Genomic DNA, 10,079 nt, shown 5'->3' on the forward strand with positions numbered 1-10,079 from the left:
ACAACTCACTAACACAAAATCCCTTAGCCCCTCCCCGTATCATTTGACACACACACACTATATCGTAGACTCGTTGCCCTGTTAGTGCCGTTTGTACTAAATATGCGGGTGTTTACAAATCCCTTATTGTGGGTTTAGTTTTGCCATTTGTCAATAAAATTCAAACGTTAACTATATTTTTCAGACAGATTAACTTCTGGAAACTTGCGCTTTCTTTTACACTGATTTTCATTTTCCCCAAATGAACCATTGACCAGAACTACCGATGCAAAAACAATTAATGATTGTATTATAAAGGAAAAGAATAAAACTTTTTAATGAGAATCATGTGTTTGGTACGATGCAGCTAATGCAGATACATTCGGCTTAAGACTTGTCAACTTTAGCCGCAAGTCTCCTCGTTGTGTCACATCCAGTCCAATTCTTTTACAGGAAAGTAAAGTTCCAACATGGTTAAAACCAGATTCGACCAGATATGAGGTAGGCAAGGCAAGCAAAAGTAATTTCAGATGTTTCCACAGACTTAGGTAGGAATTCAATATACTCTGATGGTACCACAAACCTTCTTTGCCATTACGGCGATATTGCATTGTGACGTCATTGTCATTTTGTAATTCTATCAATTCCTACTGAATGTCATCCTCGCAATCGACTGCATCGACATCAAACGGATTGCTATACCAATTCGGAATATTCAGCACAATAACATCTTGAAATCGCTCCACCATGTTATCGTGCAATGATTGTAAACAGCTGCGATATGTAGTTAAATCCTCATCAACTAATTCATCTAAGTTATGGAAATTGATGGAATGATGTTTTGAAATGTTAGTCTTATACAACACCAATTTCGTAAAGAAGGTGGTGATAAACGATTTACAATCAATGAGAGTTTTTCTGTTTCCTTGTAATAACTTATTCAAATCATTTGATTTTGTGAATATATCACAAAGAAAAAAGATATCACACCTTGCAGCCATCAGTGAAGCGGATAGTGGAGTATCTTCAAAGAAAGAGATGATTATATGAAACAGTTCAACAAAGCGTAAAACACAGTTTCCTTTTGACAGCCACCGGACTTCAATTTGGTATAAAAGTTTAGTATGGTCCTCATCATTTCTCAGACAGAGTTGACGGAAAATTCGATCAGACAAAGAACTGGATTTTAATTTGTTCACAGTCTTGATAACTAATTGTAGCGCATCATTCAACCTACCGTTCATATTTTTTGCCACTAAATGTTGCCGGTGTGCCAAGCAATGAACCTTTAGTATTTGGTGGGAAATTTAACGCTTTAGGAGAGATGAAAAACCTCTGTATTTTCTTATCATCGAAGGGGCTCCATCAGACGCACAGGCAAGGATATTACTGAGCGGGTTATTATGTTCTAAAAGGAAAGACTTGAGAGTGCGAAAAATAGTTGCACTTCTTGAATCAAGCGGCAGTTTCTCTATGAACAGCATTTCCTCACAAGGTTGAAGGTCTTCGCTGAAATACCGAACATATACCATCATCAAACATTGATTGTTCACAACAGTTGACTCATCCATTTGTATAGAAAATTCAGAACGCTGGAGAATATTAATGAGCTGATGTTTGACATCGTTGGCCATTTCATTGATGCATCGAGAAAATGTGTTATTACTAAGTGAGATCTTCTTCATAATGTTATCGGATTTTTCGTACATAACGGTTGACAAAACCTCTTTGATAACTGGGCGAAGTAATGTTTCTCCAATTGTGTGAAACTTCCCAGACTTAGCAATAAGCAATGCAATGTTGTACGATGCAATCAACCCGTTATTCTCCTGTTCATTTGTTTCCTGGAGTAGCGTGTTGAATGTTTGTATTTACTTTTTGAAAGAGGAGCTCACTTGCAAAAAGTATGATAACAGCTTGTCTTCCTTGTCAGAATGCTTTGTATGAAAGTGATACTTCAAGCGTGAAGGTTTCATTGCTTCGTTAGTCAATCTTTGATGGCAAAGAAGGCGCATAGAAGGCACATTGTAACTGACAGTTCTGAGGAGAGGGGATTAATCCAAACGATAAGTAATCACTACTGTACTGTCAACAAATTTTCTTGACTGGAGGCATGAGTAAAGAGAAAATGTGAAAACGAATTTCTACAGATGGCGTCAGAAAGGCAGTATGGTATTCCCAAAGAGAAGAAGTCAATAGGGCAGATAGATAACACGTCTTTACTGGGGCAAATATGGATCTAGTTCGTTTGGTTGCCAGCATTTCAAAAGTTAAAGTTTATCGAAAATTTTAAAATTTGGCACATTAATGTACCTTTCCAAGCTAAATTGCTCGAGTTTTTCAACTTTTTCCAGGAAAATGTTTTTAAAAAGTTATAGATGTTTAAAGTTTGATCATTTTCACCCACTCAAGAAACACGATTTCAAAGCTGTCATTTTGTGCGTGATTGCACATTTTGTCAACATCCTGAAAATAGCACTTGTGCTTTGATATGAAACCACAGAATTACATATGACATATAACCTCTCATAACTTTTTTTTATTTTTCGGAGTTTTCTCAAATCGCCTGCCAAAATCTCAAATCGCCCACCATTTTCTAGAAATTCTTCCATCGCCCACGGTGGGCGATATCGCCCACTTTGGGAAGCTATGAGATAAATAGATAGATAAGAGTGAGCAAGGCAAAGGATTATACTAGTTCCTACTATATGACCTTATTTTTCATTTAGCTGTTTTTATTATATTATAATCTCGTCTTCTCTGCACCAAGATACCATTGCTCCTTTTTATATTTTCTTTAGTTCCAAATCCATCTCTTAAAAATTTTAATTTTTTTACTATCTTCTTTCTGCAATCCAACTAAGATTTATATTCTAAAACATAACTTTTATTCTTCATTTTATTAAAACTTCTTACTTTTTTCTCAAATATTTTTTATATTTTCAACTGTCATCCAAAACTCAATTTGACCTGAATCTTTTCCAATACTTTTCTGTATTTTAATTCTTTCCTTCCTTCTTTTGTTTGTTTGTTTGTTTGTTTCTTTCTTTCTTTCTTCTTCATTTCCATTTCTTCCCCAACCCTTCTTTCTTATCTCTCTGTTTCATTTGTTCACTCCTCCCGGCCAACCTCCTCCCACACAATTTATCATATATAACAAGTATTTTTACAAAACTTAAGCTCTCTTAGCAAGTCTGTTCTCAAACCCATGACCTTTCTTCACCTATTATCTTTCACCTTTTGATCTTTACCCATTCTCTTACCCAGTCACTCATCTCTCTTCCCGCCCTACAGGCCGTTCATGTTTTGACTTTAACACTATAGCAATATTTTTATCTTTCATTTTCCTGTGCTTGAAAGACTTTCATCAGCAGTTATTTTTATTTTATTTATTTATTTTTTTTATTAACCTTGCCACAGGAATTAAACCTACAGCTACTATTTTGACATTTTCCTCTCTCCGAATATCTGTCTTACTACTGTATATTTTATCCTTTATGCTTTACTTATTTCAGTTACTGGACTGCGATCTAGCTGGGGCACCACCTTCAAGAATTTTTAGTCGAATGAATCGGCCCCAGTACTTTTTTTAAAGCTTGGTACTTATTCTATCGGAGACTTAAGCCGAACCGGTAAGTTACCATACCGTTAACATACCAACACCGGTTGCCAAACGGTAGTGGGATTCAAACAGACACAAAGACACACACACACACACACACACACACACACACACACACACACACACACACACACACACACACACACACACACACGTATATATATATATATATATATATATATAAACACAGACACAAAGACACACACACACACACGTATACATGTATATATACTCTTTAACTCTTTTACTTGTTTCAGTCATTTGACTGCGGCCATGCTGGAGTACCGCCTTTAGTCGAGCAAATCGACCCCAGGACTTATTCTTCGTAAGCCTAGTACTTATTCTATCGATCTCTTTTACCGAACCGCTAAGTTACGGGGACGTAAACATACCAGCATCTATTGTCAAGTGATGTTGGGGGGACAAACACAGACACACAGACATATACACACATACATATACATATATACGACAGGCTTATATATATATATATATATATATATATTATATATATCTTAATGAATGACAGGAGATCAGATTACCCTAGTAATTATATCAGGCAGAAGTGGTTATATGCATTTGTACAAAGGAAAATTTCTCGTGTGGAAACACGCTTCAAACAGAAAATCCGGGGTAAAAATAAGTAAGCAAACCAACGTGAATAAAGGATATAAAAGATGCGTTAAAATAAATGTGCCAATATACAGATATCAAAATGTAAATTTGAAAAAAGGTAGCGACTCTGCCTGGCAATATCAAATTAGGTTGAAACATGAAAGAGTTAGTAGTGCAATGAAATAATCTTTTCAAATATAGGCACAAGGTCTGAAATTTTGGTGCAGGTGGGTAGTCGTTTACATCGTCCCCAGTGCTTAGCTAGTGATATTTCCTCGATCTGGAAAAGATGAAATGCAATGAAAGCTGGGGGAATTTGAACTAAGAATGTAAAGACGGACGAAGAGCTTTTAAGTATTGTGTCCGACGCGATAATGATTCTGCCTGCTGGCCGCCTTAGTGCAATGAAATAATATTAAATTTTTGCGGTTTAAAAATGATTTTTCATGTTTCAGAAAATAGCAAAAAAGGAAACGATTTAGAAATATAAATTTAAATTCAATGGGCAACAATAAGAAGAAACTAGAATAAATATTGAAATATATAGATTATTCCTAATTTAACATGAGCGTTTGGATGTAATTCGTTAAAACTGAATGCGAGAGGCACGCATATGTCAATGTTGTATGACATGAGATGTATTAAAGTTTCAAGGGAATAAAAAGGCTAAAACGAAATAAAAGGTATCCGAAAATAGAAAATAGCAACAAGTATTTATTTAGGGATATGTTAACTTAGATTAAAAGAAAATTCCAGCTGAATTTTGTAGAGCTGTAATGGTGAATATATTTGCATACTTGTGGCTGTCTCCACTTCTTCAACACAAAAATGGAGGTTGTTGAAAGAGAATCGGTTAAGTGCAAGTTAGATTTTATATGTGCGTCAGTGTGCGTGTATGTATATGCATACATATATACATAAATCTATATTATATATACATATATACATACACATATATAGAGACACACATTATATATGCGCATATATATATATATATATATATATATATATATATATACATACATACATACATACATACATACATACATACATACATACATGTATGTATGTATATGATTAATTGCAAGTCAGATTGAATGGATTGAAGCAAAAAATATCTATAGTAGTAAACGTTAGAAGAGTATTTTTAAATATTTTTGTGAAAATGAAATCTTAGCAAAATTTTATAACACGAATGAATAATTTTATGAGAAAGTAAAATAGTGTTATAAATGCTTAACTTATTACATTGTATAATATTACATAAAAAACTAATAAATGCGCCCTTTTAAAGCCTAGCCAGGCTCATGGGCCCGGTTTCCCGGTTTCATTGGCGTATATGTTCCCCAGCTGGACGGGATGCCAGTCCATCGCAGCGTTACCCATTTTTGCCAGCTGAGTGGACTGGAGCAACGTGAAATGAAGTGTCTTGCGCAAGAACACAACGCGTCGCCCTGTCCAGGAATCGAAACCACAATCTTGCGATCATGATGCTAACCACTAAGCCACGCGCTTCCACATAATATTACATACATTGAAGAAATTCACTGAAATGATCCGTGAAAATAGAGTATATGATACTGGTGACGGTTAAAAAGAACATTTAGTAGAAATACACTGCTTAATAAACTGGTTAATATCTAAAAGAAAAAAGATGAATTCAAATGATTGATGTTTTTGAATACTATATAATGAAATATAAAGGTGACTGCCAATTAGGCTACACTGAAATGAATGCTGTAGGTTACTATCAACTCAAGAAATATACGTAAATAATTTAAAAACCCGAGTATATTAGTGTTGAAATGCTGCAAAGACTTATTAAATAAAGAGTAAATGGAAATTTTGTCACTGTTACCGTGAGAATAAAAGGCAAAAGGAAAAAGGGGTAAATTAGTATTAAACTGTAAATGAGAAGAATATCTAGAACAATAAAAGTGATTTTGTTGGTGATATCTAGAACAATAAAGGTGATCCTGTTGATGAGTTCCCTCAAACAGAGACCATTGAAGGCCCCTACCCAAATAGCCCTCCATTGATTGAACACATATTCTCTATTCCTGCCGGATGACACCTTTACACCACTCAAGCAACAACCCTCTAACCCAAGCAGGTTTCTCCCATTTGGCAGAAGGGGTTCCTGAGAGCTTTGCCTCAACTACTTCATACGATGTGCCCTATAGGCAGTCGAAGTACTTCTCTGGATGAGAGAACTTGATGGCTTTGTTTGTGTAGCCGAAGCGAGTGAAAGTATTACGAGGCTGGAGTGCAAATCCTACCTCAGCCTCGTTTAATCGCCCTTTACGACACGCAACGAAAACGTTAGGTTTATTCTTTGACATACTGGTACCCACATAACCTGAACTCTTTTGGTACCCGGACTTACACACGATTCTGGTTACCATTTATTGAATTTTATAACCAACCAACAGCTGTAATCAGAGACTGGAATGCGTACTGTACTTGTATAATTCGGGAGTGTCAGTTCAGACTGTTTGGTCACGTTGCTCGATTTTCCGTGCTGGATCCAGCATATCGTTTTCCCTTGTTTGAGGATCGGCTGAGGTGGCGGCTCGTATTGGACGGCCACGTGCCACATTGTCACAGCGGACGATGAAATATCTCGAAAAGACGGAGAGTGGCTGGGATACTATTCAGTAGGTTACCCAGGACGACCAGAACAAATGCCGAATAATGGTGGATGCAGCGATGTGCTGCAAGGGCGCATGCCCCCTTACCTGACCTGACCTTTTGATGAGGCAGCTAACACATCATGTCAGTATATGAATTTTGCTGCTTGTCTTTTATCTGTTTTTTAATAGTTTAATCTTTTTGCTTTCTGATTACTCTCTCAAATATACTGCTTATTTACATTGTTTTGAGTTAATCATTCATTAGTTATGAAGGCACGTGGCTCAGTGGTTAGAGCTCACAATAATGAGGTAGTGAATTCGATTCCTGGATGGATTTGTGTGTTGTGTTCTTGAGCAAGACACTTTATTTCACATTACTCCAGCTCACTCTGTGACAGAAATCAGTTGCGACGTCACAGGTACCAAGCTGTATCGGCCTTTGCCTTTCCTTTGGATAACATAGGTAATGTTGAGAGGGGAGGCTTGGTATGCATGGGCGACTGCTTGTCTTCCATAAACAACCTTGCCCAGACTTGTGCCTCTGAGAGTAACTTTTTAGGTGCAATCCCATGGTCATTCATGACCGAAAAGAGTCTTTACCTTTACCCTACCTCAAAGTTTCGAGATCTCAATGATTTGATTATTTTTAGAACGACATTGTAAGTGCCGGCTTTAACATATTATAGGTAAAATATTTGGGATGGATTAGGTCGGTTTAAATCCCAAGGGATTAAAATCTTTTGAGGTTTTAAAGGTTTTCTGAGGATATGTATACATTAGTTCTGAATAGCAATTAAGGAGAAAGAATCAGAGAATAAATTCCAAACGCTTTGCACTTGCAAAGCAGACAAATTTATTTTTAGTATGTTATTCAACGAATCAACAATTTTTTTATTCGTTTTTATAATTGATGTACTTCGAAAAATATGTCATTATTTCCATTGTGGTGGCAGAAGTTATAAGAGTGTTAGCTGAACCGTAATTTTTAATTGTTTAGTTAATTTGATATATGACCTGAAAACGAATGTTACCTTGAAATGTAATACAACTGTCAAATTCTTTATAATTGCATTTGTGGTCTGAAGGGCAGTTATTATTCAATCTAGATATTTTGCTATTCATTTCTCTTGTTTTGTTTTATAATAACTTTTAATTTTCAGTATTGTTTGTCTGTCTGTCTGTCTCTCTCTGTCTCTGTCTCTCTCTCTCTCACACACACACACGGACACACACGCAAACACACAAATAACAAATACACACACATACAAATACACACCACATACACACACACATAAAATAAAGAAAATACTTCTGTTTGTATTATCCTTGTTTATAAAATTTTCTCATGCATGTTGAATCAACCTTGAGGGAAAGCACACACAAACAAACAATGCTTTTCTTTATTAATGATTTTTCACATTTCTTTTTCTTATAAGCTTTTTGTTTAGTTCAGGAAATTAAAGCACGTTAACACTTCAAAACTTGCTTGCCCTCATCTTCTGAATTAAGTGATGATAGATAAAAACAAAACAGTCAACACACATAGATCATAATTGAAATAAACCAAACAAAATCTCATGAACTGTGAAACAATTGTAAATCCAGGGATGATGAATTTTTGTAATTACAGCATCATTCATATAATCCCGGTGGCTACAACAAAAACGTGGCAACAACGTGCTGTTGTTACTATTTAATCCAAAAGATGAAGCCGAGAAAGGTTTGAAATATCAATTGACTTAGAAAGACCATAGCTGTAAAATATAAAAGGACGAAATAAGGCAAAATGAAAATTTATTAGTAAAAAAATTAAATTTGTATCTTCATGAAATATGATAAACATGTACGAAAGGGTATTCAAAAGAAGCCGGAATTTTGCAATATTGCTTTATTAACTTAGTTTTACATACTCTTTTACTTGTTTCAGTCATTTGACTGTGGCCATGCTGGAGCACCGCCTTTAGTCGAGCAAATCGACCCCAGGAATTAGTCTTTGTAAGCCTAGTACTTATTCTATCGGTATCTTTTGCCGAACTGCTAAGTTACGGGGACGTAAACACACCAGCATCAGTTGTCAAGCGATGTTGGCGGGGGACAAACACAGACACACAAACATATACACACACATACATATATATATATATATATATATATGCGACAGGCTTCTTTCAGTTTCCGTCTACCAAATCCACTCACAAGGCTTTGGTCGGCCCGAGGCTATAGTAGAAGACACTTGCCCAAGGTGCCACGCAATGGGACTGAACCCGGAACCATGTGGTTCGTAAGCAAGCTACTTACTACACAACCACTCCTACGCCTATGTTACACTTGTTTACATGTTTATCACCTTCAAAGTATTCTCTATCGGTCCAGACGCGTTTTTCACTGTTCGAAACAGTCCTGGAACGCTTGCGAAGTGATGCCTTTTAACGCCTCCGTCGTTATTTTCTTCACCTTTTCCACATCTGCAAAACGTTTTCCTTTAAGTCGTAGGGAAAAAGATCGAGTGAATAGGGAGGGTGGGTAAGCGAAGTTATGGTATTTTTGGCAAAAAGTCTCACACTCAAGGCGGTGTGCGCAGGCGTATTGTAATGAAACAAATCAGCATCGTCTTGATATTGAACTTCACTTGACTCGCTGTTGGGATGCATAGTGACATTGAATGCTACATTGACTTGATTGCTGCTTCGTTTCTGGGTCGTAGCCGTAGCACCAGTGATAGGCTTCGGAAAAAGGTTCGGCTCAACTTCCAACTGTTCTTTCAGTCCACGACACGCATTTAGTTGTAACTACTTTTGAACTTCCGTCAGCAAGCGAGACACAAATTTTGCTGGAACTCTTTTCATTCGCAATTTCTTGCTCAAAATTCATTGACAGGAGCTCCAAGGATATACCAGCTGTATCATCAAGTTCGTCAATTGTTCGATGATGGTCCTCCAAGGTCAGTTCATGAAATTTTCATGATGTTTTCTTTCGTTCGGGAGGTTGACTGACACCCTGACCGAGGTTGGTCTTCAAGCGACAAGTGACCATTCGTAAAGCGTGGAAGCCTGAACTACAACGGATTTGTGCCACAGAGAACGTTTCCGGTTACTTTTGGGTACTCCCACGTATGTAGGTGTATATGCATGTATAAGTATATTTATGTTTGTATATGTATAAATATGTATATGCGTATATTATATTATATATATATATATATATATATATATATATATATATATATATAT

General features: G+C 36.3%; 1 protein-coding gene and 1 long non-coding RNA gene across 3 annotated transcripts in view; one reads left to right on the forward strand and one right to left on the reverse strand.

Annotated features, from left to right (window-relative positions):
- LOC106867957 (calcitonin receptor) overlaps positions 1-10,079 on the reverse strand; it is a 228,609-nt gene that overhangs the window by 191,451 nt on the left and 27,079 nt on the right. The gene's annotated exons all lie outside the window — the stretch shown is intronic.
- On the forward strand, positions 635-8,669 carry LOC128248488 (uncharacterized). 2 transcript variants are annotated; one of them, XR_008264675.1, is made up of 3 exons: positions 635-2,248; positions 3,495-3,611; positions 8,286-8,669. It is a non-coding gene; the product is annotated as an uncharacterized LOC128248488 (long non-coding RNA). The 2 variants fall into 2 exon arrangements; XR_008264676.1 differs by having other exon boundaries at positions 8,480-8,669.

The sequence above is a fragment of the Octopus bimaculoides genome, chromosome 1 (assembly GCF_001194135.2).
Source record: "Octopus bimaculoides isolate UCB-OBI-ISO-001 chromosome 1, ASM119413v2, whole genome shotgun sequence".
Classification (NCBI taxonomy): domain Eukaryota; kingdom Metazoa; phylum Mollusca; class Cephalopoda; order Octopoda; family Octopodidae; genus Octopus; species Octopus bimaculoides.